Genomic DNA, 12,010 nt, shown 5'->3' with positions numbered 1-12,010 from the left:
GGAGTGCAGCGGAGTGATCTTAGCTCACTGCAACCTCCCGGGTTAAAGCAATTCTCCAGCCTCCGCCTCCTGAGTAGCTGAGATTCCAGGCGTGCGCCACCACACCCAGCTGATTTTTGTATTTTTAGTAGAGACGGGCTTTCATCATGTTGGCCAGGCTGGTGTCAAACTCCTGACCTCAGGGGATCCGCCTGCCTCGGCCTCCCAAAGTGCTGAGTGTCACGCGCCTCCGTGTGAAGAGACCACCAAATAGGCTTTGTGTGAGCAATAAAACTTTTTAATCACCTGGGTGCAGGCGGGCTGAGTCCGAAAAGAGAGTCAGCCAAGGGAGATGGGGTGGGGCCGTTTTATAGGATTTGGGTAGGTGGTGGAAAATTACAGTCAAAGGGGGTTGTTCTCTGGCGGGCAGGGGCGGGGGTCACAAGGTGCTCAGTAGGGGAGCTTCTGAGCCAGAAGGAATTTCACAGGTAATGTCATCAGTTAAGGCAGGAACCAGCCATTTTCACTTCTTTTGTGATTCTTCAGCTACTTCAGGCCATCTGGATACCTGCAGGCTTGGCCTCACAGGCCTGACACTGGGATTACAGGTGTCTGCTGCCACACCCAGCTAATTTTTGTATTTTTAATAGAGATGGGGTTTCACTATGTTGGCGAAGCTGGTCTCAAACTCCTGACCTCAGGTGATCCACCCACCTCAGTTTCCCAAAGTGCTAGGATTACAGGTGTCCACCGCCACACCTGGCTACTTTTTGTATTTTTAGTAGAGACAGGGTTTCACCATGTTGGCAGGCTGGTCTTGAACTCATGACCTCAGGTGATCTGCTCACCTCAGCCTCCCAGTACAAGCGTAAGCCACTGCGCCCAGCCCAACTTTCTAAAATGCAAACGACCTACAAGAGCTCCTTTGAGAAACTGACAAACTATGCATTTGGAAAACGATCCCAGAGTCAGTCCCTGACCCCCACACCCCTGGTGAGGTTGAGCCCCACCACAACTTTGTTGGTCAAGAACCCCCAGGCCCACATCTCGTTAGCAGAGCCTCAGTGCAGTTTCCCCAAACGTCTACCTCTGGCTGTCGTCTTCTACCCATAGGATGTGGTATGTAATTTGAGACCTGTCCTAAGGCTTGCTTTGCTAGAGACATATTGAGTTACAAGGAGTGACTGAGTTTTCCTTTGTAATTGCCAGCTGAGAAACGTACTGTACCTATGTTTTAGGAAGTTTAGGGACTCTGAGAGAACACGGTCCACCCTGGGGGTTCTGAACCGACGTGACCATGTCCTGGAGGGACACGGTTCGCCCTGGTGAGGAGGAGGGCGGGTGTGAGGGGCACTGAAGAAGGCTTGGCCGTGCCCTGGGAAGTCTGGGGGGATGTGGCTTTATTCTAGGGGATCTGATGGAAATTTGGTCATTAAAAGTCAACAGGAAGCCTGCTGGGAAAATAAAAACCAGGTGGCCATGTTCCTGGAAAGGGGTCCCAATCCAGACCCCAAGGGTTCTTGGATCTCGTGCAAGAAAGAATTCAGGGTACGTCCACAGAGTAAAGTGAAAGCAAGTTGATTTAAAAAGGAAAGGAATAAAAGAATGGCTACTCCATAGGCAGAGCAGTCCCGAGGGTTGCTGGTTGCCCATTGTTATGGTTATTTCTTGATTTAGTCTTGATTTCTTGTTTAGTTATGCTAGACGAAGGGTGGATTATTCACGCCTCCCTTTTTTAGACCATATAGGGTAACTTCCCCAACGTTGCCATGGCATTTGTAAACTGTCATGGCTCTGGCGGGGGCATGTAGCAGTGAGGACCAGAGGTCACTTTCGGGGCCATCTTGGTTTTGGTGGGTTTTCCCGACTTCTTTACTGCAGCCTGTTTTATCAGAAAGGTCTGTATGACCTGTATCTTGTGCGGACCTTCTATCTCATCCTCTGACTTAGAATGCCTTAATTTACTGGGAATGCGGCCCAGTAGGTCTCAGTCTTACTTTATCCAGGTCCTATTCAAGATGGAGTTGCTCCGGTTCAAACGCCTCTGACAGCCATTCTGAGTTGTCTGCATTATTGCTTTGTTGGAGGAGTGGAGGGGCTGGGGAGATTGTGATTCACTCAACAGCCATTCACTAGTTTCCCTTGTATGTCAGGGGTGAGTGAGCCTCAGTTTCTCCTCCTGCTCCCAGCAACCTTGCCACTCACCCCAAGGAGCCAGGAAGATATTAAAAAAGAATAATAGCAGTCACAAGGTTGCTTTGAGGTCCTGCCAGGGTCTCGGTCTTCAGAAAAGCTGAATATGAAAATTACTTCCATGTCATTGCGGTGCTGCTCAGAATCAGAAATATTTGACCCATCTTATGGAATTAGTGCAACTATATCAGGAACCCAAGACATGCTTTGCATTCCTATTTAGCACTTATATCTACATAGTCCCTTTCAAATATAGAAAAGCTTTCTGGATGTCACTTGGAACAGATAGCTCCATATGTGTTTATAAGTTGGCATTCTCCCAGTCGGGTTGAAGGAGAAGTGTACAGTTACTCTGCCACAAAAGTTATTTCATACATAAAATCATGGCCATGATTAGCAGTGACGGTGAAGGCCATTCATTTTATATTCAGAAATAATTATTGTGAACATTCAGATAGCGGCATAAGTAGGGAGATGGACTTTAGTTTCTGCATAAAAGGTAACACTGTGTCAGTCCTGTTATGAAGCCAGGAGCTGTTTTGGCTCTTGCTGCATGACAAACCACCCCAAGCTAGTGGGTACAGTAAATGCTCATGGATTCTGCGGCTCAGAAAGTTGGACAGGGAATAGCAGGCACAGCTTCTCTCTGCTCCATGATGACCAAGTCAGGCCAGGCACTGTTCTAGGTATTGGAGAAATACAGGGGACAGAACAAAGTGTCATGTGCGTCTATGTGAAGAGACCACCAAACAGGCTTTGTGTGAGCAATAAAGCTTTTTAATCACCTGGGTGCAGGCGGGCTGAGTCTGAAAAGAGAGTCAGCAAAGGGAGATAGGGGTGGGGCCGTTGTATAGGATTTGGGTAGGTGGTGGAAAATTACAGTCAAAGGGGGTTGTTCTCTGGCAGGCAGGGGCAGGGGTCACAAGGTGCTCAGCAGGGGAGCTTCTGAGCCAGGAGAAGGAATTTTACAAGGTAATATCATCACTTAAGGCAAGGACCAGCCATTTTCACTTCTTTTGTGGTGGAATGTCATCACTTAAGGCAGGGACAGGGCATTTTCACTTCTTTTGTGATTCTTCAGTTACTTCAGGCCATCTGGGCATATATGTGCAAGTCACAGGGGATACAATAGCTTGGCTTGGGCTCAGAGGCCTGACATTCCTGTCTTCTTATATTAATAAGAAAAATAAAACAAAATAGTGTTGAAGTGTTGGGGTGGCAAAAATTTTGGGGGGTTGGTATGGAGAGATAATGGGCAATGTTTCTTAGGGCTGCTTCAAGTGGGATTAGGGGCGGCATGAAAACCTAGAGTGGGAGAGATGAAGCCGAAGGAAGATTTTGTGGTAAGGGTTGATATTGTGGGATTGTTAGAAGGAGCATTTGTTATATAGAATGATTGGTGATGGCCTGGATGCGGTTTTGTATGAATTGAAAAACTAAACGGAAGACAGAAGGTCTGAATAAGAGAAGGAGAAAAAACAGATATTAAAGGACTAAGAATTGGGAGGACCTAGGACATCTAATTAGACAGAGCCTAAGGGGGTTGAGCGTAATCACTTGCTTGGTTGGTGAGTTTTTAGGCTCTAGCCAAGTTTTTGGGGTGCAGTTTAAGTTGATCTGGTGTCTGGAATGAGACTGGGACCTAATAAAAAGGAGTGTCCACCCAGGAGCTCAAATGGGCTGGAACCTGTAGCATTCCAAGGACAGGCCTGAATTCTGAGAAGGGAAAGTGGTAAAAGTATTTGTCTAGTCCTTTTTAAGTTGGTGACTGAGTTTGGTGAGGTGTGTTTTTAAAAGACCATTAGTCCATTCTACCTTTCCTGAAGATTGAGGATGGTAAAGGATATGACGGTTTCACTGAATACCAAGAGCCTGAGAAACTGCTTGGGTGATTAGACTAATAAAGGCCAGTCTGCTCTCAGACTGTATAGAGGTAGGAAGGCCAAACCGAGGAATTATGTCTGACAGAAGGGAAGAAATGACCGCGGTGGCCTTCTCAGACCCTGTGGGAAAGGCCTCTACCCATCCAGTGAAAGTGTCTACCCAGACCAAGAGGTATTTTAGTTTCCTGACTGGAGCATGTGAGTGAAGTCAATTTGCCCATCCTGGGTGGGGGCAAAACCTCGAGCTTGATGTGTAGGGAAGGGAGGGGGCCTGAGAAATTCCTGAGGAGTAGCAGAATAGCAGATGGAACACTGAGAAGTGATTTCCTTGAGGATCGATTTCCACGATGGAAAGGAAATGAGAGGTTCTAAGAGATGGGCTAGCGGCTTGTAACCTACATGCAAGAGGTTATGAAATGACGACAGAATAGAATGGGTCTGTGAGGCTGGAAGGAGATATTTTCCTTGGTCTAAGAACCATTTGCCTTGTGTGGGAAGAGATTGATAGGTGGAAGTTTCAGCGGGGGAGTAGGTGGGAGTGACCGATGTGAAGGCGGAAAACTGCTGTGAGGGATAGAAGTTGGAACGCTAGCTGCTTTTTTTAGCTAACTTATCAGCATAAGCATTGTCCTGAGCGATGGGATCTGAGGCCTTTTGATGGCTGCTTTTTTAGCTACCTTATCAGCATAAGCGTTGTCTTGAGCGATGGTGGGGGGAAGAAAATAGATTTTGGAAGTTAAGAGAACTGTAGAGAGTGAGTTGAGCACAGTTTGTGATTTTTAGGGCCTCTAAAATATTGAGGCAGCAGCAGTGGCAGCCGCTGCACACAGACATAAGGGCCAGGCTAAAACAGTAAGGTCAAGTTGTTTGGACAGAAAGGCTACAGGACGTGGTCCTGGCTCTTGTGTAAGAATTCTGACCTTTCTAACTATGCCTAGGAAGGAAAGGAGTTGTTGTTTTGTAGAAGGGGTTGGGGTTTGGGAGATTAGCTGGACACAATCAGCGGGGAGAGCACATGCGTTTTTATGAGAATTATGCCGAGATAGGTAACAGATGAGGAAGAAATTTGGGCTTGACTGAAGTGATTGGGGCTGCCTGTGAAGTCTTGGGGCAGTATAGCCCAGGTAATTTGCTGAGCCTGATGGGTGTCAGGGTCAGTCCAAGTGAAAGCGAAGAGAGGCTGGGATGAAGGGTGCAAAGGAATAGTAAAGAAAGCATGTTTGAGATCCAGAACAGAATAATGGGTTGTGGAGGGAGGTATTGAGGATAGGAGAGAATATGGGTTTGGCACCATGGGGTGGATAGGCAAAACAATTTGGTTGATAAGGCAGAGATCCTGAACTAACCTGTAAGGCTTGTCTGGGTCTAGGACAGGTAAAATGGGGGAATTGTAAGGGGAGTTTACAGGCTTTAAAAGGCCATGCTGTAGCAGGTGAGTGATAACAGGCTTTAATCCTTTTAAAGAGTGCTGTGGGATGGGATATTGGCGTTGAGTGGGGTAAGGGTGATTAGGTTTTAATGAGATGGTAAGGGGTGCATGATCGGTCACCAAGGAGGGAGTAGAGGTATCCTATGCATGTGGGTTAAGGTGGGGAGATACGGGGGGAGGATGCGAAGGAGGCTTTGAACTGGAGAAAAGGCGGCAATGAGGGGTGGCTGTAGCCTAGGAATAGTCAGGGAAGCAGATAATTTAGTTAAAATGTCTTGGCCTAATAAGGGAACTGGGCAGGTGGGGATAACTAAAAAGGAGTGCATAAAAGAATGTTGTCTAAGTTGGCACCAGAGTTGGGGTGTTTTAAGAGGTTTAGAAACCTGGCCGTCAATACCCACAACAGTTATGGAGGCAAAGGAAAAAGGCCTTTGAAAAAAAGGTAATGTGGAGTTGGTAGCCTCCATATCGATTAAGAAGGGGATGGACTTACCTTCCACTGTGAGAGTTACCCAGAGTGTCTGTGATGGTTCTGTAGGCTTCCGAGGCAATCGGGCAGTGTCAGTCTTCAGCTGCTAAGCCAAGAAGATCTGGGAAGGAGTCAGTCATGGAGCCTTGGGCCAGAGTTCCAAGGACTCTGGAAGTGGCTGCCAGGTGAGTTGAACAGTCTGATTTTCAGTGGGGTCCCACACAGATGGGACACGGCTTAGAGGAGGAATCCTGAGCTCTGGGCATTCCTTGGCCTAGTGGCCAGATTTCCGGCACTTGTAGCAAGTTCCTGGGGGAGGCGGTCCTGAAGGAACGCCTGGCTGCTGGACTTCAGGCATTTGGAAGTTCTTGTGTGCTGGAGATGTGGCTGGGGTTTCTCTCACAGTGGAGGCAAGGAATTGCAACTCAGAAATACATTGCTACTTGGGTGCCTCTACTTCACTATTGTACACCTTGAAGGTGAGGTTAATTAAGTCCTGTTGTGGGGTTTGAGGGCTGGTATTTAATTTTTGCGGTTTTATTTAATGTCGGGAGCAGATTGGGTAATAAAATGTATATTGAGAATAAGATGGCCTTTTGACATTTTAGGGTCTAGGGTTGCTGCCAAATGAGCCATGAAGTGGGCTGGGTTTCTCATATTTGATGAAAAAGAGCCTAAACGCTAACTGATTTGGGAGAGGTCGGATAAAGAAAAAGGAGCATTAACCTTGACTATGTCTTTAGCTCCAGTCACCTTTTTAAGAGGAAATTGCTGGGCAGGTGGGGGAGGGCTAGTCACAGAATGAAACTCTAAGCCAGATTGAGTGTGAGGAGGGGAGGTGATAAAAGGATTATAGGGTGGGGGAGCAGAGGCTGAGGAAAAATCAGGACTTAGCTCAGCCTGGCGAGGAGGGGAGAGGTCAGATGGGTCTGTAGAAAAGGAAAATTAGAAAGACTCTGTGACGCTTAGGGTTGGGACTGAGGGGACAGGTGGGAGGAAAAGAAGGAAGATTTGGGACGAGCTGCATTGGGAACAGAGACTAGGGAGGGACCGATGTGTAAAAGAATGCCTAGACATCAGGCACCTCAGACCGTCTGCCTATTTTACGACAAGAATTATTTAGATCTTGTAGGATGGAAAAATCGAAAGTGCCGTTTTCTGGCTATTTGGAACTACTGTCGAGTTTGTATTGGGGTCAAGCTGTATTGTAGAAGAAAATAAGGCATTTAGGTTTTAGGTCAGGTGTGAGTTGAAGAGGTTTTAAGTTCTTGAGAACACAGGATGAGAGAGAAGAAGGAAGAATGGAGGGTGGAAGGTTGCCCATAGTGAAGGAGGCAAGCCCAGAAAAAAGAGAGAGTAGAGACACGGAGAGAAGGGGTTTGGGGGTTCTTGCCCTCCAGAAAAGCGGGAAAGGGGTCAGGACACGGAGATAAGGGGTTGGGGGGTTCTTGCCCCCCAGAAAAGCGGAGAAGGGGTCAGGAGGTTCTTGCCCCCCAGAAAAGCGGGAAAGGGGTCAGGACGCAGAGATAAGGGGTCGGAGTGTGGAGATAGGGGGTCGGGGGGTTCTTGACCCCCAGAAAAGCGGAGAAGGGGTCAGGAGGTTCTTGCCCCCCAGAAAAGCAGAGAAGGGGTAGAGACAGGGAGAGAAGGGGTCGGGGTTCTTGCCCCTCCCCTCCAGAAAAGCCGTACTTGCCTCTCAGGGTGAAGGACCGAGGCAGGTGTCCTCGTGTGGTCAGACACCTCTGAAAAGTGGGTGAATAATCAGGCAGGCATCCCCGCGTGATTAAACACCAAGGGAAGACTGTCTTCCTGAGTCCGTGACCGGCGCCAGAGTTTTGGGTCCACGGATAAAACGCGTCTCCTTTGTCTCTACCAGAAAAGGAAAGGAACTGAAATTAAGAAAGGGAGAGATTGAAGTGTGGCACCAAGATTGAAAGGGGAAAGAGGTTGAGGGATAGTGAGAGAGGTTAGAGAAGAGAGTAAAAAGAGGCCAATTACCAGATTTAAAATTGGTGAGATGTTCCTTGGGCTGGTCAGTCTGAGGACCCGAGGTCGTGGGTGGATCTTTCTCACGGAGCAAAGAGCAGGAGGATAGGGGATTGATCTCCCCAATCTGAGTCACGGCACCAAAATGTCATGCGCGTCCGTGTGAAGAGACCACCAAACAGGCTTTGTGTGAGCAATAAAGCTTTTTAATCACGTGGGTGCAGGCGGGCTGAGTCCAAAAAGAGTCAGCAAAGGGAGATAGGGTGGGGCTGTTTTACAGGATTTGGGTAGGTAGTGGAAAATTACAGTCAAAGGGGGTTGTTCTCTGGCGGGCAGGAGTGGGGGGGGGTCATAAGGTGCTCAGTGGGGGAGTTTTTGAGCCAGGATGAGCCAGGAAAAGGAATTTCACAAGGTAATGTCATCACTGAAGGCAAGGACCGGCCATTTTCACTTCTTTTGTGGTGTAATGTCATCGGTAAAGGCAGGGACAGGGCATTTTCACTTCTTTTGTGATTCTTCAGTTACTTCAGGCCATCTGGGCGTATATGTGCAAGTCATAGGGGATGCGATGGCTTGGCTTGGGCTCAGAGGCCTGACACAAACCCGCATCCCTGCCCTATGGAGCTTAGGAGCAAACAATGAACAAATACCACTGGTGCCAGTTGTATTATTTTATTCAAATTATCTCTTTTCCTTTTGCGTGTGTGTGTGTCTTTTTTTAAACTTAGCCTTGACTTTATTATTTTTATCGATTTATTTATTTATCTTGAGACCGGGTTATGAGACTGGCTCATTTTTGTATTTTTGGTAGTAATGGGGTCTCGTTATGCTGCCCAGGCTGGTCTTAGACTCCTGGGCTCAAGCAATCCACCTCCCTTGACCTCCCAAAGTGCTACGATTACAGGCATGAGCCACTGCGCCCTGCCAGCCTTGACTTTTAACAGTGTTTATGAAACTGTGGGTTTGATGTGGTGGTGGCAGACATATGTTTTTCAATATAAATCAAAACAAACGTATTAAATAAACAAATACTAGTGAAATAATAACGATTGCTTCTTCACTGCCATCCTGTACTCTCCCGGGGTGTCCCACCAGCAGCCCGTGTGCCGCCCTTCAGGAAACGCTTGTTTCATCTCCATGCAAGCTGGGAAGAAGCGGCTGTGGGGTTTGCTGTCCTACAGAGGGGCTGCGTAGCCCGTCCAAGGTCCACATCCGAGGGGCAGGGCTGGCGCTGGGACCTGGGGCTGGACCAGCTCGGGATATGGCACTGAGCTCTCACTTCCTGGCTCTCTCTGCTGAGCAGGTTCGGACACTTCCTCCCTGACGGGGTTGGAGGGGGGTTCCTGGCCCCCTAGGGAAGTGCATGTCTCCAGACGCTGGGGGTGTTCTGGGGAAAAGATGGGATGCCTTAACCCAAACACTCCTTGGACTGGTGGTGCAAAAAGGAGCCCTCGAATCAGGACGGGGCCCAGGCGTGGCAGGCCAGGTCTCACTAACGCAGGCCTCCATAACACCTGTTTCAGCACCAACTGAGTGGCTAAGTTAAATAGTAAAAGCTGATAGAGCCAATGACCTATACAGAGGCTGGGATGTAACAAACGCCCACCAAGAGTTTTGCTCAGGCCTTTCCTGGGCTTTAAAGCATGACAAGATAACGAAGGAATTCTTAACAGGACCCTTTTAGGATTAAACAAGTTTAATTGGGGTCTGAAGAAACTCCCCAGGCCTCTACAAACAAGTTCATTGGGAGTCTGAAGGAGCTCCCTAAACCTCCCTGATTTAGCAGGACACAAAATAAGGGTAATCACCCCAGCACCTGGACCCATTTGGGTTAAGTAAATTTACTGAGGTTCCAGAGGAAGGTCTTCAGGACTCAGATCTTAGTAATAGATTACAAGAAGTTAATCACTTATGTCTTTAGATGAATGCACACTTACATGCAGACATATAGCTTAGAAAGTATATAAGCTCTGGAAAACTTTGTCATTTTGAGTTGGTCTGGGGATGAGTTCCAGGCTTTCGCCCTGTAACCAGTTACAGAAATAAAAACTCCCTTTTCGCTGGGTGCGGTGGCTCACGCCTGTAATCCCAGCACTTTGGGAGGATGAGGTGGGCGGATCACCTAAGGTCAGGAGTTCGAGACCTGTCTGACCAACATGGAGAAACCCCGTTTCTACTAATAATACAAAAATTAGCCGGGCATGGTGGTGGGTGCTGGTAATCCCAACTACTTGGGAGGCTGAGGCAGGAGAATTGCTTGAACCCGGGAGGCGGAGGTTGCAGTGAGCCGAGACAGCGCCATTGCACTCCAGCCTGGGCGACAGGGCAAGACTCTGTCTCAGAAAAACAAACAAACACCTCCCTTTTCTCCCCGTTCAATTGCATCTCTTAACTGGGTCATGAGAAATAGCAGCCCAATCCTCAGCGTGGTCCGGGAACTCAGGTGACCCTCTGTCCCATCTGGTTTGACCAGGTGAAGGGCTGTCTGGGGTTTGGGGGTCTGGAGCACCCCTTTGGGACACAGCTTTGAAGATGGAGTCCCCAGTGCCTAACTCTGAGCCTCCTCCACCAGGGTGGCCCGTGAATCTCATAGGTGCACAATACTGAGCCCCCTTGCCTGTATGCTCCTCCTCCCCCTCTCCCCGTTCACCTCTCCAGGCGAATCTCCCCTTCTGGGTCCCCCAGTAACACTCCTGAATGCCCGACCTTGAGTATCCACCATGGCAGCCCCAGCCATGCCCTGCAGATGCCCACCCCTGGGCCCCTGGGGCTGGCCTGCAGCCCACGAGTCTCCCCAGCCACATATCTTGGCCCCGCTTGATGCACACCCACTCTGTTCCCTGACGCTGTGCGCTCATCTCTAACCTGCTCCAAGAGAACCAGCAGGGCCCCATGGGAAGAGGCTCCCTGCATGTTCAGCTGTCTGTCAGCAGCGGCTCCTCACCAAGCAGTGGTTCAGCTTCCCCACCGTGGATTGCGTGACTTGTAACCAGCCCTGCTAACAGGTGGGGGGTTCCTCCAGGGTCTGGCAACCTGGCCCCCTGGGAAAGCCCTAGAAGATGTCCATCCCCTCTTTCCTCCCTTGCCCTGCCCACTACCCCCAGACCTGGCCCAGCCTCAGGCAGATGGAATGGGAACCAGGATCCCTGGGAGACTCCCAGGCCCCCTGGACCTATGAACAATGGCAGCTGAGCTCCAGCAGCCTCGTCCCCACCCTGGCCCCACCTCTGCCCTGGTATAAGCCCGCCTGGCCTGCAGCACCTGCAGCCACCACGGGGATGCTGTGGCTTCTGCTGGTAGGTGAGTAGGAGTAGGGGCTCCAGAAGGGGGTTGGCTGTGGTGTGTGGGCCCCAGCCCTTAGCTGACATCCTTCCCCTCAGTCCTACAGAAACAAGTGACTTGGAGCAAGGAGATCAGAGGTGAGGACGGACGTGCTCCCTAACCTGGAGAGAGGACAGGGCCATGGGGACAGGCAGGGAGGGCTCTAGGGGTCTGAGGAGCGTGGCCCCACCCCAGAGTCCCTCAGGGGACCTGGAGCTTTCACTTGGGGACTGAGGGGACACAGCCCTGACTTGGGGCTCTGAGGATAGCCTCAGTGGTCTCGTGTCCCCAGCCTCGCTCCTGTACCCCTACGGGCTGGAGCATGGGGATCAGGTTCTCCCTGCAGAGGACGATGACTTCTCCGAGGAGCTGCGGCTGCTGGATCCCTTCATGCTCTTCGAGGCCATACACCGGATGGCCTATGTGAGTGCCCTGGCCCTGACTGTGCGGTCCCTGGGCTCTCTCTCTTCTCCCCACCTCACTCTTAACTCAGAGCCTGTCTATATCTATAGCTCCTGGCTCCTTCTGGCTTCATCCTCTGTCTTGCTGGGGAGGGCCCTGTCCCTCTTCTGCCCCCTGCCCTGCCAACATCCCCCTGCAGGTCTTGTCCTTCCTCATTTCCCCCAGTTCTGCACCAAGGGGCTGGTGTCCTTAGGGGAGCCTGTGGCGCTGTTCACACTGGAGGCGTTTCCCCCGGAGACGGGCCAGGACTTCGCAGTCCCGTTCTGGGCCGATGGGTCCATGCTGAGC

This window comes from Chlorocebus sabaeus, chromosome 6 (assembly GCF_047675955.1).
Source record: "Chlorocebus sabaeus isolate Y175 chromosome 6, mChlSab1.0.hap1, whole genome shotgun sequence".
Lineage (NCBI taxonomy): Eukaryota > Metazoa > Chordata > Mammalia > Primates > Cercopithecidae > Chlorocebus > Chlorocebus sabaeus.
The sequence above is the reverse complement of the archived record's forward strand: the minus strand, read 5'-3'. Positions refer to the sequence as shown.